This window comes from Etheostoma spectabile, chromosome 4 (assembly GCF_008692095.1).
Source record: "Etheostoma spectabile isolate EspeVRDwgs_2016 chromosome 4, UIUC_Espe_1.0, whole genome shotgun sequence".
NCBI lineage: Eukaryota > Metazoa > Chordata > Actinopteri > Perciformes > Percidae > Etheostoma > Etheostoma spectabile.
This window is the reverse complement of record NC_045736.1, coordinates 4,685,180-4,699,681: the sequence shown is the minus strand read 5'-3', so window position 1 is coordinate 4,699,681 and position 14,502 is coordinate 4,685,180. Positions and strand designations below refer to the sequence as shown.

At 42.2% G+C, this 14,502-nt stretch overlaps 1 protein-coding gene and 1 long non-coding RNA gene across 4 annotated transcripts in view; one reads left to right on the top strand and one right to left on the bottom strand.

Moving 5' to 3' along the window:
* The window catches only part of LOC116687475 (receptor-type tyrosine-protein phosphatase gamma), a 571,464-nt gene that overhangs the window by 215,403 nt on the left and 341,559 nt on the right, over positions 1 to 14,502 (top strand). The gene's annotated exons all lie outside the window — the stretch shown is intronic.
* LOC116687533 (uncharacterized) overlaps positions 8,066 to 14,502 on the bottom strand; it is a 15,183-nt gene continuing 8,746 nt past the window's right edge. The window contains exon 3 of the long non-coding RNA XR_004331583.1: positions 8,066 to 8,077. This is a non-coding gene — a long non-coding RNA (uncharacterized LOC116687533). The remainder of the gene's footprint in view (positions 8,078 to 14,502) is intronic.

Here is a 14,502-nt window from a genome sequence, read left to right as displayed (position 1 = left end):
TATATATATATATATATATACATCTATATATATACTATATCTATATATATATAGATGTTCATCATATGAGATGAGAATATGTCGCTTTTTGAAAAATGAGGCCGGCTGTCCATCCTTTTTCCAGCCGATCCCCCCCAGGTACCCCTCCCTGATAGATAAGCTGACTGTCTGGATGAGGATTGCCCCGATGTCCTTCCCGTCCCAAAAAGTAGCAGTTTGTGTATCACAGATGACGGCTTGTCACAGCTGAGTGTGAGAGATAGTGCTGCTTGACAACATTGCTTTCCAGAGCATAAATTGGGTTGGTATGGCTGTCCTGTGACGCTCTGATGCTGTGTGATGTGTTTTTTTTTTTTCCGGGGCAACTATACGACTGCATTTATAATCATCTGATGCGAGACAACTTCTTTTCATGATCTCGTTTTTTTTTTTTTTTGGAGGAATGGAGGCTTTCAATTCAGCCGCTGCTTCCAAATGTTTGACTTGTTAAGAGTGTGATGTCATGTCTGCTGTGTGTTTGTCACAGAAAATAGCTCATTCTTCAAGACTTGAACGCCATTCTGCTTTCATCCATTCTCTGATATTAAACTACTATGGTACTTCAGCGGAATGCTTTTCATGTTCTCTAAACATCAGCCTCAACAGTCATGTCAAGTTTCGCTGGCGGCCGAGTTTGCACAACTCGTTTTCTTCTTCTTCTTCTTCTTCTTTTCGCTCTTGCACACGATTCAACCCATAACCCAAACATTTGATCATAGCAGAGCTAGTCAGCAGGAACAACGGCTGTGGTGTGCGCTTTTGAAGCCTTTTTGTAGCAGCGAAGGGTAAGTAATGTAAGATCTCCCTGAAGTTGGACAACCAAAATGGGGCTGATGAGCCGCCGAACCTGACAGGGAAGTGGATTCATGGGGACAGGGGGCTCAGGGCCATAGAAGACAGACAGACAGAAAGACAGACAGACAGACAGGAGGCCTGAATCTCTGATCACAGCACCCTGTCTCTTTAGTCACGTTGAATATGAGTAAAGCACTTTGTCGACAGATTTCACATCACAGAAAGCGGCAGGGAAACAGAGCTGCAGAAGAATTGATTTAGAATGCTGTAAAAATGCGAGGTGGGCCACGCGGGCGATGGTTGATTTATGAGACGTTGCTGCGAGGACAGGAGGTTGAATTAAAGGACGTTTGCTTTAATGTGCTGTGGATGTCTGACTGTGTTGAAGAGAAGTTGTTTGGTCTCTCGGCTAACTTTTGTGTGTGTGAGGCTCTTGGAACTATGTAGGGGTGGGGGTATAAAAAATTGATTCGCGCATGCATCGTGATTCTTTTCCCTAGAGTTGATATTTTTATACATTTCTTTTTCCCCAATGATTGACATCTATGTTTTTTCTTCATGCCGACTGCAACTACATCATATATTAACATGTTTCTTCTTTACAAATGAAATAATTGCACGACTGACTGACTGACTGACATGTGTTGTGCATTCTTCTTAGAAAACAGAGTTTTTAGAAAGGTCTCATGAGATATTGTTTATAGAAATGCCTTAATCAGCTTCTGTTTTGGTTAGAGATGGAAAGAAAATCGCAATTATTCCAGCACTAAAACTATATTGTGTGGAAGAAGAAGAAGAAGAAGAAGAAGAAGTGGAAGCCCTTAATCAGACCCGGGCATTGCTTATATAACCAGCATGCCCTTAAGTACAGAACATGGGATCCATTAGAAAGCTCCATTTACAGGAGTTCTGAGAGACATGGAGACTCACAGAGGCTGAATATCGAGAGCCAGAGCCTTCCTTCATGTGTGAAAGGAGCAAACGTCCTCCTTGTTTTCCCCTGTGCACCTCAGTCACTCAGTCTGCCACTGTCTCTCCTCGCTTTGATCCCTGTCCACTTTGTGACACCGTCTTGAAACCCTCTGAGACCTTTTCCATTTTCTTGTAACATGAACACTCTTTTAGCATAGTTGTTCAACACTGGATGGATGCATTCATTACGTGCAGATTCCTACCTTTGCAGTGTCTTTTCAGCTGACAAAATGTCCCACCTGTCACATTTAACCAAAGGACTGCTGGCCTGAATGCAGCAGTAAATACTTAGATTTTGGGTCCCTTTAGGGCAACATGCAGAGGCTGCCATTTCAAGCCTGTAGCACAATTCAGACACACTTTAGAGACAGAAGAAGCAGTCGTGGTGCAGTACCTGTGATACGTCAATCCAGACAGCAAATTGCTGCTTGTCTGGAGCGTCTAATACTTGGAAATAGGACAATGGCACATCTCGAAGCCCATCATCCCGCAGTGATGCATGTCACAACAATAAGTACTGGTGTTCTAATGTGTGTCATACACTTTTGTTGTCAGTCTCCTAATAATTTCATAGAAAGTTGTTGATATAAATAAAAGTTTCTTGGAAAAGAGAAAAAGACAGAGTTGCACTAGAGAGCAGTTTTTGTTTTCCCATCCAGGAATGCTTTGTGGACTAGCCAGACCATCCTTTGCAGCGCTGTGGAGGAAGGTCCGGCAATGTGAGACTAGTAAACATCTGAGCAGGCTGAACTCCACGGGACTGGCCATTTCTATATCTTGTGGTAGAAAAATTGCGCTCACAAGATGTGCAGGGCTGCACAAGGCTCATCTTTACTGTTCTCATTCTCCTGCTCCACACTGCATGATATCAACCCACTGAGACCTTGCTGTGCTTCCTATCCTGTTTGTACACTGAAAGCACAAGTACATGTGCATGTGGGGTTTAAGTGTGGCTGTGTTTGTGAGTTCCATGGCCGGAGAGCAGGTAGTGATAATGATAGACCTACTCTTTCCTCTGCATGGATTGAAAACAAGCCGGAAGAGAGAGTGTGCGTGTGTGTCTGTGTGTGCGCACACCCGGCGCCACTGGTGTTATTATCAGGACGTGGAGAGGTTCATCGGCCAGATGCCTTTCCAGGCTCTCCATTTGAGTCAGTAATTGTGGTCGATCTGAAAAAAAATGAATCATAACAAAACAGCTATTCTGTAGACTTTTGCCAGGCAGAAATTGCATCCTTTCACATCTTTTCAGCCCTATCAATGTGAATTGAATTTGTTTGTTCAACCCCTATTGAGTCCCGTCACACACCTGTGTTTGTGCCTTATTTGGGAAGATTTTTCACGGACTGAAATGACTTAAAGTAGTCTCTTCTACTAACCTTAAAGGAGCAGTCCAACACGTAAGGAAATAGGATTGTTGGTCATCAAGTCCTCAGTTAAACGAGTTCAATTTCAAAAAAGGCATTTTTGAAACCAATTTTTGACATTCTCATTACCGCTCCTGCTTTCTTGGAACTCGTGTCCCCCTTTTTTCTTTTAAACCAGAACCCTCTGGTACATGAAAGAAAAATGAACAGAGCCTCGTCCGCCTCCTCCTCCTCCTCGCCTTCGCTTTCCTTGTTCTCCTTCTGGGAGCAAAAGGGAGAGAAAAGGAGAGTAAGAGACATGTAGAGAGAGGGAGAGGGGGGAGAGGGGGCTTGGTGTATAGATTGAGGGGCAAGAGAGCGAGCTACATGACGAGCCAGAGAGAGAGAGAGAGAGAGAAAGAGAGAGAGAGAGGAAGAGGGAGGAATGAGAGATGTGGTGAAAGGGAAAAAAGGACAGAGAACTAGCCAGGGGCTCTTTTTCCCTCCGTCTCTCTCTTTCTTTCTCTCTCTCTCTCTCTCTCTCTCTCTCTCTCTCTCTCTCTCTCTCCCTCCCTCCCCACATGCCGAGCAGAAGCAGCAGCAGTGCTGGATGCTAATTACTTATTAGATTGCAGATATGTGCGGCGGGGTAGCAGGGCTAATTAGGTTAGCGCCCTGCTAAAACGAAAATGTCTTAATGCGGAGGCTGCTTACGGTATCTCCAACCCTCCACCCCCCACCCCCTCCCAACTCTCCCTCCTGTGAGTCCAGTCAGGCCAGATCCACTCTAAGCTAACCTGAGTGATGGGCAAGGGCTGAAGGACAGAGCAGGGCTGACCGGAAGATAGGGCTGACGTTCCGGACAGACCGGGGGAGGGATGAGCCAGCCGGGCGGGCAGCCTCAGACGTCCCTAATTATCCCGTTGACCTTTTCCAGCAGACTTAGAGTGGAAGAAGGAGAGAAGGAGTAATGTGATCAGCTCTCCACGTGACTCAGATAGCATGCATTACTGATGTGTCAAATACCTTCAATGCATTTGTCGTCACAAGAAAATCGGGCATTAGTTTTGAAAATGCCTGAAAAAATACATTGGCTCTGGTCTGTCAGGATCAAATCAAGGAGAGAAAGGAAAAGAGGAAGGGAGGTAGGGAGGAGGTAGGTGGAAGTCTGCTGTCCTACAGTCACTGAGTAGGTTTGCATGCACACTATTATCCCCCTATTATTCCAAATGTGACAATATTCCCAATTGTGCTACAGGTCGTGTGAACAACATATTCCGTCTGGGTATTCACAATGATGCGTTTTTACGAATATAGCATTTACTGATTAAGACATGTGGGATATTCTTTGGATATGTATACATAGCATTTGGAATATGTGTCTTAATCAGGGTTTTAACGCAGTTTGGGACAGTTTACGGCCTCTTGCCTGTTTATGGCTTACAGTCAGCTCTGTGCGTTGCCATGGCTACTGTACACAGACCAACCAGCCAACAGTTTGCAAGGCTGCCGTAGAGATGCATTGCCTAAAGAAAAGAAGACTTTTAAACATGATCAAAGACTTGATAACAACAGGTTTTTGGATATGAGCAAACATCGCTACGCCGACCTTTTCAAAAGCTGGTTGAAAGAATGAAAGAGGGACGTTGTAATCACGCGGTCCAACAAGTCCTCCACCGCTGGAAAACAAAACAAAAAATCCTATTTTGCATGACTGCATGAAAACGGAAATATTAGTGTCATATTCACTTTCATCGGAAAATTGTATTTATCGGAATAAAGACAAAAACTGGATTATCATGTACTGTAAATGTAAATGTAAATGCTTCAGAGCGTCATCTGTGTCTGCGCAGGATGCGTTCAGGCAGCAGTGATTTTTTTCATAGGGCAAGTGCAAGGTGAGCCATAGCAGAGCCTGTTGGACAGCTGTATTGATTAAAATAGAAGAGTATCTGTTTCGTCAGACGCCTGTGAAACAGAAGACTCTGACGTGGCAGAAACAGAAACAGAAACAAATCCTTTGTAGATACATACCCCAAGTATTATTTTTAGTGTAGCACTTCAACACAGGCTAAAATATTTCAACAAATGTGGGAAGACATTTGGCAGAGTCAGTCATGGTCCTCAAAGGAGGAACTGTAATCACTTTAGTGATATGTCTTTTCAGTTAGCATCATCATCAGGTTTATCTTTATCTTGCCTTTTGGTTTATCATCACATACCTGCAAAACTAATGTAGCTCAGCAAAAATTCTTTCAGGAAGTCCTAACTATTAATTGATGCACTCCTAAATCAATTCAGCTGTTATCCTATTAAATGTATATGTTATCATGCGTCTATAACTGTCACACATCTGCAACTAGTCTCTCCTGATTGAAATGCATCTCAGCATAAATTGTTTCAGGAAGACTTAACTCTTAATCAATGCTCTACCTAACTCCCATCAGCTGTTGGAGGCGTTCACCTTCCTGCTAAAATCAGAATTGTTACATAATGGCCAATCACAGAGTCCCAACCCTGCTTCAAATCGTATTATTCAGCTGTCGTTGCAGGAAAAGAGTGCAACCCTCCACATATGAAAGATTCTCATAGCAATGGATTCTAATCGCCAAAGACTTCATACATTTTTATTGAGCTGCACGATAAACCTTTTTCTGCATATCTGCAAACATGTCTCTTCTAATTGAAATGACATTCTCATATGCCTCAGTTGTCCTTTGTGTTTAGTGCTAAATAGCAGGCAGCTACCATGCTAAAAAATGGGGATGGCGTAGACATCAAACCTGCTAAACATCATCAAGTTAACTTTGTCATTGTGAGCGTGTTATAATGCTGATGTGCCGGACTGGGGGAAAAAAAAGGGGGACTGAGTACCCAGTGCCCTCATGTGAGGAGGGCCCAAAAAGATGCTAGAATTAATAGCTGTGGATATGGGGAGGGGCCCATAGAAAATGCCTTTGCTACGCCCCTGATTTTGAGGGGTGTAGAGGATGTTTAGGTGGAAGTGAATAAAGTTAAGCCATGTGAATCTACCCTGCAACGTCTTCATCCCATATAAAGATCCCATGGCATGAAAATTTCCCTTTATGAGGTTTATTAAAATTAATATGCGTTCCCCCAGCCTGTCTATGGTCCCCCAATGACTAGAAATGGAGACAGTTGTAAACCGAGCCCTGGGTACCCTGCTCTGTCTTTGAGAAAATGAAAGCTCAGATGGGCCGATCTGGAATCTTGCTCATTTTGAGGTCAACTGAGGTCAGAGTCATCATGGCTTTCAAATGAGCAAAGTGGCAGTCCATCAAGGCCACACACTCAGCCTCCTCCTCAAAAGCTACAGACTCAGAAATGGCCCATACTAAGGAAATCTCATTGTGGGACTGGTTCTAGTGGCTAATTGTGCACCAAGACTGAATTTGGGAAAGAGACTTCAGATACAGTATTAGGGGACCACTAAGGCCTATATAAAAGAGACTTCAGATACAGTATTAGGGGACCACTAAGGTCTATATAAAAGAGACTTCAGATACAGTATTAGGGGACCACTAAGGTCTATATAAAAGAGACTTCAGATACAGTATTAGGGGACCACTAAGGCCTATATAAAAGAGACTTCAGATACAGTATTAGGGGACCACTAAGGTCTATATAAAAGAGACTTCAGATACAGTATTAGGGGACCACTAAGGTCTATATGAAAGAGACTTCAGATACAGTATTAGGGGACCACTAAAGCCTATATAAAAGAGACTTCAGATATGGCATAAGGGGACCGCTAAGGTTTTTATAAAAGCACCATGTCATGGGACCTTTGAGAGCCCAACACGACAATTGGGCTCTACGTGGTTGTGTAACTTCAGCCAATAATACCCCTAGGAGTCTCATATTAATGGACAAGTTTAACCGACCCACAGACATCCACTCATGCACACACACACAAATATACACACTTAAACACACACACACATATGCACAATGTCAACTAGATGATTGGGTCATCAGACCAGAAAACAATTGTATGAGCAGTTGTTAAAGATTTGTCGTGAAATGACTTGTTGGCTTCCATTCAACTCAAGAAGAAGAAAATGTTTGGGCTTCCATAGGTCCTCTATCAGAGACTGCTGATATATGGGTTTTTAGAAAATCTTAGACATGAGGCGTGAGTTATTTTGGTTTTTCAATCCGTCTACAGACTGTCGTGGTAGGTAAACACCAGCCCATCATCCTGCTGGATCATCCTTTTGGAGAACACACTTTGTTTACGACAATATCTTATTTTTGCACATTTGTCCAAAACATTATTTAGCAGATTTATGTTGATCCAACATCATAATTAGATGAGTTATTTTGGCAAAGGTAAAAGAGTGTAAAACACAAACAGGGAGAATGTAAGTGAAAGCTTTGTGAAACAGGAACACTGTAAATTAAAATTAAGAAGAAGAAGAATAAGGGCTGGAAGAAAAACAAAAGCAAAATGGAACAGAGTGAATGTAGAGCAAAGGAAACATTAAATGTGGCAAATGAAATAGGATTGATAAGGTCAAATGTGTCTTTCGGTGTAACAACTGGAGACATTTAGACCCTGTGTTCATATCATAGTACAGTTTGTAGTTATTGGTAACGCTGCTGCTCTTATTCATCTTCTTTTTTTCAAACTGCCATTCACCAGCCCTCGAAAAAATGGTTATGTCTGTTTGTTAAATGTTAATGCACAAATATTTATCTTGACCTTGAAAACTATTGTTCTAAGAAAATTAAAATAAAATGTGGCACAAAGTTCAAAAACGAAAAACTAATCCTTAAAAAGAACGAAATAGTGAAAGCCATGCAAGTTCTCAGTCATTGTATAAAAGCCGCCCCGTGTCAGAGATGCGTTGCTATTGCCCCAGCTTGAAATCTGTCTGAATGGGAGGGGGGCAGACATAAATCTGCCAGAGCAACTAAAACTAGGGTTGCACGATATTGATAAAAAGTCATATCGTTTTTGCAATTTGTAAAACTGCAATCGCGATTGTGATGTAATGGTATCATGAGTCTACTTGCAAACATTAATAGAATCATTTTGAAATGTGTATTTCTCAACTTGAACAGTGGTGAAAGAAGTATTTATATCTTTGACTTAAGTAAAAGTACTAATACCACCCTGTTACAAGTAAAAGCCCTGCATTGAACATGTTACTTAAGTAAAAGTATGTAAGTATCATCAGGAAAATCTACTTAAAGGGGTGGTTCAGCGTTTTGGACGTAGGACCTTGTTTCCAAGTTAGCCAGTGGGTTTTTTATCAGTGGAGATAGTTTTCAGCATTTTCATGCAGTCCTTCCAGTTGCAGAGTTCGCTGCTGCTAGGCTAGCGCAAGTCAACAGTATCTGCTAGCCTGTCATTAAAAACAGTCTTACCCTCTCCACAGTACACCAAAGACAAACAAATCATAATGCCAGACCGTCAATGTTAATGTCTGTTAATAGAACAATGTTAGAAATAAAACTACCCTTGCATCTCAATGATCGCATTACATTTTGAAGGACTATTTTCTCAGCAGCGGCGGACTTTTACTTTGCTCCTGTAAGTAGTACTGCGCCGAAAAGTAAACAAAGAAGCGCAATACAGTCGGGACACCTAGCTAGCTAGCAGTAGCCATGTACATGGGTATTGAAGCATTGGATTAGAAAAGAAGGACTAGGAAACTTGGGGATTCAGTGTGCATTCAGAAATTGTAAAAATAAACCAACAAACACTCTTTCTGTTCCTGCTCTTTTAGCATCCATCTCTATTAGTTCTTCGTTTGCTGGATAACACATTCCTCGTCTTCATTGTCTTCAAAGTCAGAAACATTGGCATGTTTATACTGTATCTTGTTGATTCCTTGCAATGTACTGTGCTTCTGTAGCAATGAGTGACAGCAGCAGGTAAATAAACTTGCGTGATTGTCATGTGAACTAGCTTTCACTTTGTAACACACGGTATAATGCTCGCCTAGCTGCTAGCGTTGCCTCAGGGCATGCCCTCATGCTCTGCTTCTAACTGGCTAGTAGTCCTTACCTAGGTACTGTCAGGGCCCTCATACTCTGCTTCTGACTGGCTAGTAGTCCTTACCTAGGTACTGTCAGGGCATGCCCTCATACTCTGCTTCTGACTGGCTAGTAGTCCTTAGTTAGGTACTGTCAGGGCACGTCCTCATACTCTGCTTCTGACTGGCTAGTAGTCCTTACCTAGGTACTGTCAGGGCACGCCCTCATACTCTGGTTCTGACTGGCTAGTAGTCTTTACGTAGGGACTGTCAGGGCACGTCCTCATACTCTGCTTCTGACTGGCTAGTAGTCTTTACCTAGGTACTGTCAGGGCACGCCCTCATACTCTGCTTCTGACTGGCTAGTAGTCCTTATCTAGGTACTGTCAGGATAAGCTCTCATACTCTGCTTCTTGATGACGGTAGTGATCATCAATTATTGATTGATTGATTGATATCTTTATTTTGAACATCTAAATAAAACATCAGAAAAAATAGTAATATAAACAGTAAAACAAGAAAATAAAACTCCATTAATTCCAATACTTCCAAAACCTCTATTTACACATGCAAAAATGAGTAGGAAGAAGTAAAACTCCTACCCCTTCATACCCTTTCTACCCTTTAAATAAATTAGCTATGGAAATTAGAGTATGAAACCCTTCATGTTGTCTTTAGGACATTATGTTAAAAGTAAGCCATATTTCTGGTTTAGAAACTTTGAAAATGGGTCAGATTTGACCCGAGGCCTATGAGGGATAAAAAGTCATCTGTAAAGGTAAATCATCTGAGTTAGACCTTAACACTGTCAGATAAGAATCGCGTGTGAAGTGGAAAAGGCAGTGACTCCTGTGTTGGATCAGGTGAATGCTCAGTCATGAAATATTAAAGCATCAAGATTGCCCTCACTTCTTATCGATGGACTGTGGCTGGGATTTGATTTTGACTAAGCCACTGTTTACTTACACTCACTTAGAATTTGATTACAATCCCCTTTAATTTAATGAAGAGCGCTGCATTTTTGGCTGCAGTGCCCCCTTGCTTGTTTCCCAGTGATATGAACGTCTTCTTATGAGCATCTTCCTCTCTCCCTCCCCTTAGCCTACAGCTCATTTTTCTCTTCTTTTCTCAAACCAGTTTCCTCCAATTAGCAGGAGAAAGGACACACTCCATTACACGAGTCCATATTTGATCTGATAAACCCCCGCCCGCCCACCACCTCCCACCTTAGAGCTCCCCTTTTGTTGCTGTTACATAAGAGGACAAACTGTCAGTTGCGTAACAGCGCTTTGTAGGGGTGGTAGGAGGATACATACGCACACTTCAGTGTTGTTTCTCTTCGTCTTTGTCTTTCATTTTTTGGTCAGCGTCTCTATTAATTACAGAATATGTTGAAAGCACAGTGTGAGTGTTTGTACGTGTGTGCGTGAGAGACTTTTCTTTAATACAACAACAAAAATTCAGCGATCATCTTGGTTGCAGCGTAGGGGCTTTTTGCAAGGCACTGCTTGCATTACAGTAAGCCTAGGACAGATGCATTGTGGGTGGGTGGCAGCAGGGAGAAGGGGTCCCTGGGATAGAGCCCCAAGGGCCCTGGAGATTAGAGGTGGGAAACCCCGTACCGCTAATTAATGTAGACCCTGGTAAAAGAAAAGCTCTCCTCCATTGAGCATGATGGATTTACAGCTAGACAGATCTGTGTGTGTATGCGTGTGTGTGTATATGTGTGTGTGTGTGTGTTCTCAGCAGCAGTGGTGCTTCAGAGAATAAATTACAGCTTCTCCTTGAGGGTCTGAAGGGGACTGCATGCATTTCACAGCTGAACAATCATCAGTTCCCCGTCAACACACATCCACACATTATATACACTTACACACACACCAACAGCCCAACACCATGATTACCGATGCATCAGGAATGGTGGAAACTGTAAACACCCGGACTACACCGATCCACCAGGAGTTGGATTTTGTTCGCCAGTAATAAAGACAAACTAATGAAGGTGATAGTTTTTTGTTTGTTTCTTAGCTCAACTTAAACACAAAATTTGCATTTCAGCCTAGCACCTTACGCAACAGTATAACTCCAGTGTAGGAGGGGTAATACATTATTTTGTATGCGTATGTGTGAAGGAGAAAGAGAAGGAAGGGACTGTTATTGAGCATAGAACCTCACTCGTGTCAGAAAGCCATGCTTGGTCAAGTGCCTTTGGCGTCTGTTAGAGGGACAGTCAGGTTCAGGAAAAGATCGTCGTTGTGTTGTAACCCCACCCGCCTTTTTCTCAACCCAGAGTGTCAAAAAGAGATGCAAAAGGGGCTGGACACTTAAGGAGACTTTTGGCTTCAGTAATAAACGCCAAAAGCACCTGACCTAGCGTTTTGGCGCGCTGGGAGAGAGAATGTGTTGCTTTGTCGTGGGAAGCTACTGTAATGCAGAGTACAAGGATAAAGGGGAGACCCCAAAACATGATCGGATGGGAAAATAGGGAGTGGGTGGTGTCTGACCACACCAAACATTCTCATTAGTAATGGCATTGGAAAGACAACACTTTATTCACATTTCTTCGACACATTTTTCAATGCTTTTTTCAACATTTTTGACTATTTTTTTTTTTTCGTCGCTTTTTAAAACATCGGCAATGCCTTGTTGGACGCTTTTTTCCGAGCTTTATTCTGCTGTTTTCTAGGCTTTCAATAGCCTGGAAATCCAGACTCAAATCTGAAAGATTAATGGTCTAGCAGTGAGTAATGAAAGTCGTCTATCTCAAGGGGCGGCACCAAGCGTGCATTTGAAAATCCCACTGCACGCAATTGGATAACACTACAACCAATCACAACAACACACGGGTTGACGTATCCAGAGCCCCATACGCTTAGCTACCAGCGGAGCTAACTGGTAGATTAAACTGTCGTCATCAGTTCAGCTTGCCTCTGGCCCCGCCTATATCAGATACGCCGCTGTGATTGGTGCAGCTCGGCTACGAGGGCATAGTTAATGAGCTCGATGCCAGAGTAACTCGCTGAGCGAGTTGAAATTGTGCTCTCGCGAGAACTCTGGGCCTCCAGGGTAGGCTTTCAATGCCTTTAGTCACTTATTTCAATGTCTTTGTCACTTTTGTCACTTTTTGCCATTTTAGTCAACATTCTTTGACTTGTTTTAAACATTTCAATGCGAAGAACGCTGCGTTGAACTTTCCATTTTATATTTGGGCAATTTTAATGAAAGAAACTCACATTTCTGAAATAGAGAGTCAGACTCGACCCGAGGACAACAGGAGGGTTGTTTGTTCAATTTATTCCTGTTTTTTTTTCTTTGCCCAGTCAACATTCCCAGCAAAATTGACATGATTTGTCACCCCCCTTCGCTGTCCTCAGAGCATCAGCTGCAGGGTGGTGTAGGTGTAATTTACAGTGGGCAGCATCTGCCCTCGTAGAAATGACTGTTGTCTGCATTAGAGCTCCTCATACATTTTCATGCCATGACTCCCATTTCATTTGACTGATTCCATTTTTCTCTGGGGACCTATATGGAAAGAGTTTAACAGTTCTTGTTTTAATTATAGTGCTTTCTATACAGGGCGAGTGACAAATCATATTTATTGTACGGAGATAACGATAAAAGTGATAGTGATTGGTAAGAGGAGAGAATCAAAGCTCTCCCACTTTAGCAGATTTAGACTTTTTCTCATCACACAAAGTGGGGGAGACTCTGTACGTACCCAAGTTGGAATTAAGACCACAAAAGTCTCGTTCGAAAGCTCCGGGATGTATGACCTAATGGTAACTTACATGAAAGTGTATGAATTTCCTCACGCCAGCCAAGGTCTCTCAATCATTGGAAATAAACTCAAATTAATGGATACAGTTGGAAGTATTTATAGTATTGCCAATGAATAATTTTTGTAACCAACTCTGCATGCAATATATTACATGCTTTATTTAATCTTCGGACACATGGGGCTACATTGCAGTGTTGCAAAATCAAGTAGTTGGTGTCTATGAATTCATATCAAGTTGAACATCAAATATATGCACACATGCAGTAAAAACATAATATGGAAGACATTTCATAACCGACATTTCACAACTTTGAATATTTCTAAAAAAAATGGTTATCTAACAATTTCAATGTGGTACTATTATATACGTATATTAATTAAAGAACTAAATATGATTTTATATGCAGTGTGATATGCAGTGTGGGTTATTACACATTGTTTGAATATAAACAAAAATAAATTGCCCAATAGTGGTGATCATATTCTTTGAGTAATAGATATTGGACAATGAGAGTAATGATGTTGTACAGGATACAGATATTGCACAGTAATAAAATGTGCAATATTTCACTATTATCACTAATATTAAATATTGCACAGTAGGTATGTTATGAGAAACAGGTGAATAATTCCAGTGGCCCAGAAGTCTTCCTAAATCTCCATGCTAACTAAAAGCTCAATTGTAACAATCCCAGTTATTCTTTTTTTGCTGCTAATTAAGATGATGGCAGAGAGAGCAAGCTAGGAAGCTCCAGGTAGGTGTGTCTGCAGTATGACAGTACCCAGAGGGATGCTTTGTTTTCTTCTAATAATGGACATAGAAACATAGAAACACATAAACATGAACAAAGACACACACATACACACACACACACACACGCACACACACATGCCCACTAACATTTTAACGCACACTTTGTTCCTCCTCAGAGTCCCTGCTATATGTGCTGTGTATCCCTCAGGCCGCCCTCCATGGCCTCAGGTCCTGATGCTGCCCTACTTTCCCTGTTGAGACACACACACACACACACACACACACACACACACCCTCAGCCCTGTCCCCAAAGCACTGGCCTTCAATTGGCAGGTTCACATAGCGTGAAATAACAGGAGGGGGCAAAAGACAGCCACACCATTGCACTATATATGTGTGTGTGTGTGTGAATGTCTGTGTTAGTGTGTGTTGTGTGTGTACGGAGGTGAATGGACAGAAAGGAGACGGGGGGGATGAGGCGGTCCAACAGAAAGACCCAGTGTGATTAATACAGTGTTTACACCCAGGGTGCCGGCGTCCCACGTCCCGTTAATCTGTCCCACTGACGATTTGCCGTGTCTAATGTGAAATGAGGCGTGGAGCCGAGTCGTTTATCATCCGGGTTGATGAGAGAGGCCAGGCGGATGGTAGCAGGAGCCAATAGGACGCCATCCAGGACCTATAGCAAACCGCCTCCCCAAACTCCATTCCTTAATGTAAAATAATCCACTCCGGTAATACAAAAGTCTACATTATTTTTAATAGATGACCTAAGACACATATAATAGCAAAGTTCATTATTTGTAAAAAAAA